The sequence below is a fragment of the Chelonia mydas genome, chromosome 10 (genome assembly GCF_015237465.2).
Source record: "Chelonia mydas isolate rCheMyd1 chromosome 10, rCheMyd1.pri.v2, whole genome shotgun sequence".
Lineage (NCBI taxonomy): Eukaryota > Metazoa > Chordata > Testudines > Cheloniidae > Chelonia > Chelonia mydas.
Window position 1 is genome coordinate 32,476,725 of NC_051250.2, and position 10,297 is coordinate 32,487,021.

Below are 10,297 nucleotides of genomic sequence, written 5' to 3' on the forward strand. Positions count from 1 at the left end.
TCCTTTCCTTAGAATCATGAAATCTATCACTTCAGAGTCACTTTCACTCAAATTGCCTTCCACCTTCAGATTCGTTACCAATTTCTCCTTGTTCATCAGAATCAAATCTAAAATGACTGTCCCCCTGGTTACTTCCTCCACTTTCTGGAACAAAACATTGTCCACAATATGTTCCAAGAACTTACTGGAAATTTTGTGTTTTCCCATATTACATTTCCAGCAGATTTCAGGGTAGTTAAAATCCCCCATTATTATTAGGTTTGTGTTTTGGATATTTCTGGAATCCTCTGCCCTTAGAGAATTCCTTGGCCCCATGCTTCTCTGCCCCACTAGAAGAATGCTTCCTCTCTCAAGCTCCTCGTCAGCCTCCGAGGGAAAATCCTTTCCCCTCCCCCACTGATTTTAAACATATTAAAACAGTAGTTCACCAACTGTGGTCCTTGCAGGGCACCCACACAGAATTGGCTGTTCACATGCTGCTGGTTCTTCTTTTTTCAGCTCTTATATTCCATTAAAGAAAACTAAAAATAAACAAATACTGAAGGTGATTTGTAAGAAATTGTGTCAGTTGCCATGGAGATTATATATGATTTTGTCCGACAAGGAAATCAGTCTGTTTGCTAGCAAATATAGGGGGATGAGTGAAAGGAGAGGGGCTGACAATCGTGCATGGGAGGTGAGCAATCGTGACTGGGGGTAAAGGCCCACAAGACACTCTTTATTAAGGGGTGGTGCCCACTATGGTGAAGGTTGCAAACACCTGAATTAGATACAGACAAGCATTTGCCGTTTTACTCTCCCTGATGCTCAGTTACTCAGTGACACCAGCCATCCTTTGTTCTGTATCCAGGTTACATGTCCCTCTCTCATGGACAAGCTGTTGCTCTGATCTGAGCTGCACTATATAAATTCTGGCTGCATAGACTAACTGGGGCACCTAACCTGAGCCTGAGAAGAAACACTGATTCCTAACTTAGTTTCCCTGTAAATGCCACCAAATGGCAGACAACCCCAGAATGCAGCACCGTCCCTGTTCCTTCCCCAAGTGCAGAGTCCAGCTGGCCAAGGAGACTCAGAGGAGGAATTACTCAAACAGTGAGTTCGGCAGGGCAAATCTATTTCTCCTGGTGTTTATAAGGAACCAGAAGCAAGAGGCCAGTTCTCATTTTCCAGCTGAGTCTGGAGGCACTGACAATCGGTGTGTAATGGGAACACATGGAGTGATGTTCTGCCTCCCTGCCACTATTCAAACAGCAAGCGGCATGGTTTGGGTTGAAGCTAGACACATTCAGATTGAAAAATAAGGCATACATTCTTAACAGTGAGGGTAATTAACAATTACAAGGGCCGTGATAGATTCTACCAGTGATGCTTAGGAAACAGATCTACTTCAAAGTCTCCATGATTACCTATGGTTTGCCTAAGGACTCCTGAGTTGTCAAGAGAAGGCCTGGAACTGTATAAAGATGTCTTGGGTCCTGATCCTTTTTATCTCAGATCTGCTTGATACTTTATGCAGGGGAAGCTTGAGTCATAAGACTGAAATCTCCAGTCCCATCTGGATCACCCTAGATATGAACATTGGACTATAACCTATGGAATAATTCTGAAAGAACTCTTTGCAACTGCAAAGCTCACCATCTCTACCATGCAACTGATCTGAGAACTGTACTCTTGTCTGTGTGTATACTGATCTTTTAACCAATACTCTTTTCTTTTTTAATAAATTTTAGTTTAGTTAATAAGAATTGGCTGTAAGCATGTATTTGGGTAAGATCTGAAATATTCATTAACCTAGCAGGTAATGTGTCCAGTCCTTTGGGATTGGTAGAACTTTCTTATCTGATTAATAAGATTTTCAGTAATCTTCAACATATTTCACTTGGGTATCTGGGTGGAGGCCTGAGGCTGGGTTGCTTTAAGGGAACTGTGTTTTGGCTTCTGGGTAACCAGTAAGGTATTATAGAAGCTGTTTTGAGGCTAGCGTGGTGGATCTAAGTACTGGAATGAGCACCAGCTTTAGGGATTGTCTGCCCCATTCTTTGCAGTTTGCCCTAATTAAGTAACCCGGTCCCGGTCACAACTCTTCTACCAACTAGTGCTGGCATCAACGAAGACTGGATTCAATATTTAGGGGTTCCTCCTAATGTTACAAAACAGCTCAAGCACCCACCCAGAATGTGGGAAAACTAAACACCACCCTTGGGTGCCTCTAATAGGCAATACTTCACCTCTTGCAAACACAGTCTGCGTATAACAAAAAAACCCTTTTATTAAAAGGAAGAGGGAACTCAGCATTAATTTGGGAAAACACCACAACAATTCAAAAGCGTGCAAACAATAAGTAAACATCCACCCCACAGTATCTTGGGCAGTGTCCTTTGCCTCAGTTTTCCACCTTGCAGTGTGAATGTCCAACAGATGAATATCCCTTTAACACACTACTCCCCTTTTCCTTCCACTGTACCCCAACTCTCAGTGGTTGCAAGTTCAGCAAAGTCCCAGAATCCAAGGGTGCATTCATATGGGTTCACCTCCAACCCCTGAAGGGGGATAGTGGTCATGCAATTCCTCCACTGCTCATTGTGTTCTGAGGTTCTATCACATAACCTACTTCTTAATGATTTCAGCCACGGGCAGCATGTATAATAGGCTGGGGAAGGCTGTGCCAAGGCCCCCTCCTGCTACTAGTTGGCCCCAGCCCAGGCAGGCTGCTTCTCTTCTGGGAAGCCTGCTGGGGCTGGGCCTGGAGCTAGGGTGGCTGGGACTTCTTGGGATGGCTGGGGCTATGCCGCCCAGTGCTCCAGGGCTGGGAGGAGGGGAGACTGTGCACCACCTGCCCACTTGGCGCTCTGGGGCTGGGGGGGAACCGCCCGCTGCCCACCGGGCACTCTGGGGCTGGAGGCACTTGGGTGACCCGAGGCTGGGAGGAGGGGGCTGGCAGCCACCAGGTGGGTGGTGGGGAACCTCTGGGCTTCAGGTGCGCAACGGGACGGGAGGGGTGGGCCAGGCTGGGGGCCAGCCTCCCCGAGCCCGTGGTTCACTCACCCCCAATGAGGTCAGCTCTTATTGATTTCTCTGGGTAATGGGGAACCTCACGCTGCTTCCCTCTCTATATTGCCTTTCATCACAACACTGGTTTAAGCTTCATCCCCCTAAATCACTGATTTCAGCACCAGTGATTGGTAAGCAGAAACAAGGACTACAAATTGAGTCCAATCAACTCTGTCTTTAAACACTGGAGAAAAAAAGATCAAAAGATATCTAGGACTCTTTAAACAGCAGCCACACACCACATAGGAATTCACTAAGGGCAGAGGATTCCACATCCCCATCCTCTCTGATGTGGCCTATAGGGCTGGCCTGCTTGCTTGCCTATACAGTAACTCCTTGCTTAACATTGTAGTTATGTTCCTGAAAAATGCTACTTTAAGCAAAATGATGTAAGCAAATCCAATTTCCCCATAAGAATTAATGTAAATGGGACAGCGGGGGGTGATTAGGATCCAGGGAATTTTTTTTCACCAGACAAAAGAGTATATTTTATTATATACACAGTATAAGTTTTAAACAAACAATTTAATACTGTACACAGTAATGATGATTGTGAAGCTTGGTTAAGGTGGTGGAGTCAGAGAGTGGAAAAGGGTGGGATATTTCCCAGGGAATGCCTTACTGCTAAATGATGAACTAGCACTCGGCTGAGCTCTCAAGGGTTAACACATTGCTGTTAATGTAGCCTCACACTCTACAAGGCAGCATGAATGGAGGGAGGAGACACAGCACAGCGGGGAGAGACAGAGACACGGTAGGTGTGAGAGAGAGAGATGCATTGCCCTTTTACATACGCTGACCCCACTCTAAGTACACTGCCTTTTTAAGTAGATCAGCAAGTTTAGACAGCAGCTGCTGCCAGTAAGCTCCCACAATCCTGAGCCCTGTCGTGTGTCATCCCCCACACCGTTCTATGGAGATGGGGTACAGGAGCGGGGGGGCAGGAGTGGAGGAAGGGGGACACCCTGACATTAGCACCCCTTTTCCCCCCACCCCTGCACAGCAAGCAGGAGGCTCCTGGGAGCAGCTCCAAGGCAGAGGGCAGGAGCAGCACAGGGCAGTGCGAGGAGTGACAGGTGAACTGCCCAGCAATTGATAGCCTGCTGGGCAGCTGCCACACAGGGAACTTAGGGGAGCTGATAAGGGGGCTGCCGGTCCACCCTCGTGCCAAGTCCCCACCAGCTAGCTCTAACGAGCTGTTCTTCCTGCAAGCCGTAGACAAAGCAGGTGGCTGCCCAAACAACGTTATAAGGGAGCATTGCACAACTTTAAACAAGCATTTCCTCTAACTGATCAGCAACGTAACGATGAAACAACCGGGACTATGTTAAGTGAGGGGTTACTGTATATCTCTCTTTTCTTAGGGGTTTATTTGTTTTGTTATAATAGATTTATAGGTGTATATTAGAGCATTTTTGGTTGTAATGCAGTGGTTCTCAAACCTTTGTACTGGTGACCCCTTTCACATAGCAAGCCTCTGAGTGTGACCCCCCCTTAAAAATTAAAAACACTTTTTTATATATATTTAATACCATTATAAATGCTGGATGCAAAGCGGGATTTGGGGTGGAGGCTGACAGCTTGCAACCCCCTGAGGGGTCCCAACCCCCAGTTTGAGAACCCCTGCTGTAATGCAAGGGATCTACAGGCCACATCTTGTACGTTGAGCTAAGGCAAAGTTAGTGTACATATGTGTGGGACCTTTCACCTAGATAGGTGGCAATGAACTAAAGCCTAAGGTCCATATATGGCTGCAGCCTATAACATAGATAGATAAAGGATGCTTTGAAGCAGATTGGTATAAGCGGACTTCCTAAATTCATGCCCTCTTTAAACTTCAGAGATACACCACAAAGAACTTGGAAAGAACCGAAAGAACCGATTAGGCCAGAAACAACAGATGTGAGAATGAGCTAATGGCATTAATATGTATGCCTATGTCATCAATATCTACAAACAGACCAGCCTATAGAGTAAGTGTACCCCAACATTTGTGTGGGTGAGGAAACTAAGTTTGGACATAGAAGGTTCAAGCTCTGTAAGAGGGGTGACCCACCATGCCAAGGAAGCTTCTTTGTTCTTAGTTCTTTGTTTATTATCCTTTTGTCTATTAGCTGTTAGGTCTTAATTGTAAATTTTAAGTCAGTGAGTTAAGTAAAACTAAGTTAGCTTCTTTATAGCTCTTAGCTTCTCCTAAACTCTGCACCTCCCACTCAAGAACTGAGGAACCTGGACCTGAACTCTCTTGGCATGCCAGAGGCGAGGCTGCTCTTTTGTCTCTTACCACCAGGTTATCAAGGAAGGGTGTGAGTATATTAATCAAAAGCTTTATACTATATAATATCACATGTATCTCAAACAATATTATTGTCTTTGTAACTCTGATTATTTTACTATTCCATTTATCTCAATAAAAGTCTTTAAGGCTACATTTGTCTCAGTGTGAGCTGAGGGTGCGGGCTCTGCGTTGTGGCTGGGGATGAGGGGTTTGGGATGCCGGAGTGGGCTCTGGGCTGGGGCTAAGGGGTTTGGAGTGTGGAAGTGGGATCAGCGCTGGGGTAGGAGGTTGCGGTGTGGGAGGGGGTACAGGCTCTGGCTGGGGATGTGGGCTCTGGGATAGGGCTAGGGATGAGGGGTTTGGGGGGGCTCTGGGATGGGGCAGGGAGTTGGAGTGCGGGGAGGTGGTGCAGGGTGCGGGTGGGAGTTAGGGTGTGGGAGGGGGTTCTGACCTGGGGCAAGGGGTACGGACTTCAGCAGGGCAGCGCTTACCTCAGGCAGCTCCCAGTTGGCGGTGCAGCAGGACTAAGGCAGGCTCCGCGCTGCTCCCAGAAGCAGCTGGCATGTCTGTTCCCTAGGCAGAGGTGCCCCAACAGCTCTGCCCGGTGACCGCACCCACAGGTGCCGACCCCGCAGCTCCCCTTGGCCACAGTTCCCAGCCAATGGGAGCTGCAGAGCCAGTGCTGGGGGCAGGGGCAGCCTGCAGAGCTTCCCTAATCGCCCCTGCACCTAGGGGCCAGACATGCCAGCTGCTTCTGGGAGCTGCACAGAGCCAGGGTAGGCAGGGAGCCTGCCTGAGCCCCACTGCACCGCTGACCGGACTTTTAATGGGCCAGTCAGCGGTGCTGACTGGAGCCGCCAGGGTCCCTTTTCGACCAGGCATTCTGGCCAAAAAACGGATGCCTGTCAACCCTTAATTAGGGCATGTTAAGTTCAGTTCTGGTGCTCTTTAGTCATACAGTAAGGATAACAACATTTCATTATCCCACGTCTAAAACTAAAGTGAATTTTAACTGAAAACAGCCAAAATTGATCACTTTGGCAAAGCAGGGCTGTCTGCTGATCCCCTAGGGAAAGTAGGTGTGTCTATGGAAATACAGGCTGCTCTTGGAAGTCTTTTCCTCCAGTTCATTGTCATGCTCTCTGGAGTGGCTCATGACTGAGAGAACCAACCTCAGGGCAGACTCTCAAAGAACAGGGCAGGCACTAGGGTGACCAGGTGTCTGGTTTTTGACCGGAACGCTTGGTCGAAAAGGGACTCTGGCGGCTCCGGTCAGCACCACTGACTGCCGTTAAAAGTCCGGTTGGGCGGTGTTGCGGGCCCTTCCACATTTCAAAAAGGATGTTGAAAAATCATACAAGAGTTATCTGAGCTCTGGAAAACGTGCCGTATAGTGAGAAACTAAAGAAGATAAATCTATTTAGTTTATCCAAGACAGGGTTAAGAGCTCACTCAATCACAGTCTATAAATACTTACATGGGAAAGAGATTTCTGATAGTAGATGGCTCTTTAATCTGTTATGCTCACAATATACAAATAGCGAAGCTGAAGTATTTTATGTTTTTATCCTTCTGGAAGGTTGCAACATAACACTACTTTATTTCTTAAGATCCAGAACTTTCACACACCAGAACCAAAAACAGGTTGCTCCCTAAGGCAAAGAGGCCCAACTCCCACCGCCTTGCTCTAGGTCAGCGGTTCTCAAACTGTGGGTTGGGACCCCAAAGTGGGTCATGACCCCATTTTAATGGGGTTGCCATGGCTGGCATTGGACTTGCTGGGCTTCGTCTTTGGCTCCCCGACCTGGGGTGGCAAGGCTCAGGTTTCGGTCTCCCTTCCCGGGGTCATGTAGTAATTTTTGTTGTCAGAAGGGTGTCAAGGTACAATGAAGTTTGAGAACCCCTGTTCTAGGTTGGCTCTTTGCAGACTGACTGCTGAAAGACCCAGATAGCATACTTCCCTAGAGGGCCACTGTGATGGGTTTGGTCACAGAGACCCCCTTGGGACTGCCACCTGATGTGCTGAAATTACCTCCGAGCCCATTTTCCCTGATGGCTTGGGACTCCAGAACCCTGCCTTGTTGAGCCAGACATGCTAGTCTGCTGCAACACAGACCCAGGTCTGAACCACGCCCCCAAAGCTGCAGGCTTTAACTGAAAACCACTCAGCAGGTTACCTACCTCCTCTACCCAGACACCCAATTCCCAGTGGGATCCAAACCCCAAATAAATCCGTTTTACTCCGTATAAAGCTTATATAGGGTAAACTCATGAATTGTCTGCCCTCTATAACACAGAGAGAGAGATATGCACAGCTGTTTGCTCCCCCAGCTATTAATCACTTACTCTGGGTTTAATAATAAACAAAAGTGATTTTATTAAGTATAAAAAGGATTTAAGTGGTTTCAAGGAATAACAGACAGAACAAAGTAAGTTACCAAGAAAAATAAAACAAAACACACAAGTCTAAGCCTAACACGTTTAAGAAACTGAATACAGGTAAATCTCACCCTCAGAGATGTTCCAATAAGCTTCTTTCACAGACTAGACTCCTTCCTAGTCTGGCCCAATCCTTTCCCCGGTACAGTTCTTGTTAGTTCCATCTCAGGTGGTAACTAGGGGATTTCTCATGACTGGCAGCCCCCTTTGTTCTAATCCACCTCCTTTTATGCCTTTGGCACAAGGAGGGAATATTTTGTCTCTCTGGGTCTCCACCCCTCCTTCTAAATGGAAAAGTACTAGGTTTAAGATGGATTCCAATACCAAGTGACATGGGCACATGTCCTGTGAGACCCCAAACCTCCATTCTTTCCAGCCTGACTCACATGAACACAGGAAGTCTTACAAATAAACAGAGCCATTTACAACCAATTGTCCTGGTTAATGGGAGCCATCAAGATTCTTAACCACCATTAATGGACCACACTTTGCATAATTACAACAGGACTTCAGAGTAATACTTCATATTTCTAGCTTCAGACACAAGAATGATACATTCATACAAATAGGATGATGAACACACTCAGTAAATTATAAGCTTTGTAATGATACCTTAAAAGAGACCTTTTGCGTAAAGCATACTCCAGTTACAGTATATTCACACTCATAAGCATATTTCCATAAACATATGGAGTGCAACGTCATAGCCACAACTAACCTGGAAGCAGGACCAGGAAAACCCCGGAGAATTTAAAGTGATAGGTTATAATTTTAAGACAATTTTCAATACACCACACAATCTGTCAGAAAAAGGCTGAATGAGATCCATTCTGAAGCTGAAACTAGACAAATTCAGATTAGAAATAGGGTGCACATTTTTAACAAAGAGGTTAATTAGCTATTGGCATAACGTACCTAGGGACATGGTGGATTCTTCCTAAAAGATCAGCTCTAGCTCAAACACAAAATATAAGTTTGATGCAAAGATTACTAGGTGAGGTTCTTTGGCCTGTGCTATGCAAGAAGTCAGACTTAGATGATCATAATGCTCCTTCAGCCCTTGATTTATTAATATACGAAAACTACAGTCTAGTGGTTAGAGATAGCCAAGCACAGTTTTGGCATGCTCATTCTGAGAGGCAGTGTGGCAAAGTGGAAATATTTGGGTCTGTCATAACAGAGACCTGTTTTTTATTCCCAGCTCTGCCTGAAGTGACATTGTGCAAGCTCTCAGTTATCATCACAATGAAACAGTTACATAATAGTTGCCTGTCCTCGAAACAGTTGTGAAATACGCAGATATATTAACAGAACAGCTGGGACTAGAACTCATGGTTTCCTAGCTTATACCACATTCCATATAGGAGAAAGTCACCCCCATTCATATGGTATTTTATTCATAATGTGGGCAGGCGCGGCAGAACTCAAAGGGGACCTTTAAATCACCACTGGAGCTCTATGGTAGCTGTAGCTGCGGCAGCGGCTGGGAGCCCCAGGGCTCTGGCAGCAATTTAAAGGGCCAGGGGCTCCGGCTGCTGCCAGGAGCCCAGGGCCCTTTTAAATTGCCCACCTGGGGAAGCTGCCGCCTGCTGGTATGGTTGGCTGTGTACCGGCTCTTGCCGGTACACTGGACCGGACCGGCTTACTTTCCCCCCTGAAGGCAATACTTATATACTGTCTGTCATTGACAATATGGCAGCATTTATTGGGAGGAAATCTGAGCATCTGTGTACAGTAATAGCACCCGCTTCCACCAAAACTGAAAATCAGCCAATAATTCGGAAATAGGCTTGGAATACTGGCAAAGTTGAAATTTATAACAGATGACCAAAAATCTGGGAATTCAAAGCCATTGAAACAAAAGGGATTGAGATCTTCATTTGATAAATCCTACCAAGATCCCTGATGCATTTAGTTTTGACTCTTGCTTTACTGACAGGATTGAGTTTATAGTGAATGGATGAATTATGATTACTGCTTGTTTATAAGAAATCATTTATGTCAGCTACAGACCTGTATTTTCAATTTACTTTTTTTTACAAGGCATTTAATGCCTGAAATTGAATCTGCCATACACGAACCTTTGTGACTTATAAGCCTCTAAAATGTTTCTGTGGCTTTTACAGTGCAGCAGTAGTTCTTCAGCCAGACAGCTCTATACTCTTGCAGCAATTATGATAGTGCATCTCAAGAAACAAATGTGCTCTAGAGGGCCAGGTCCTTCCAGGAAGTAATGGCTCACAGGACAGCCAGAGTCTCCAAGCATGGCAACTCAGACCTCCAGGAGGCTAGTGCCCAATGATAAGCCAGTGCAACCCAGGAGGCCAGACAAGCCAGTTGCTATAATATCCACTCAGTCGGCTCTGACTGCCTCATTTGGAGCTTTGCTTCCAGCATGCAGAGATTTAACCCATTAGTTTACAGGTGATTTCCTAGTTTGATAATTTGCATCATAGATGCCTTTCAAAATATTGTTATAAACTGAAATAAAAAAAATAAAAATAAAACACCTCCCCAAGACTAGGA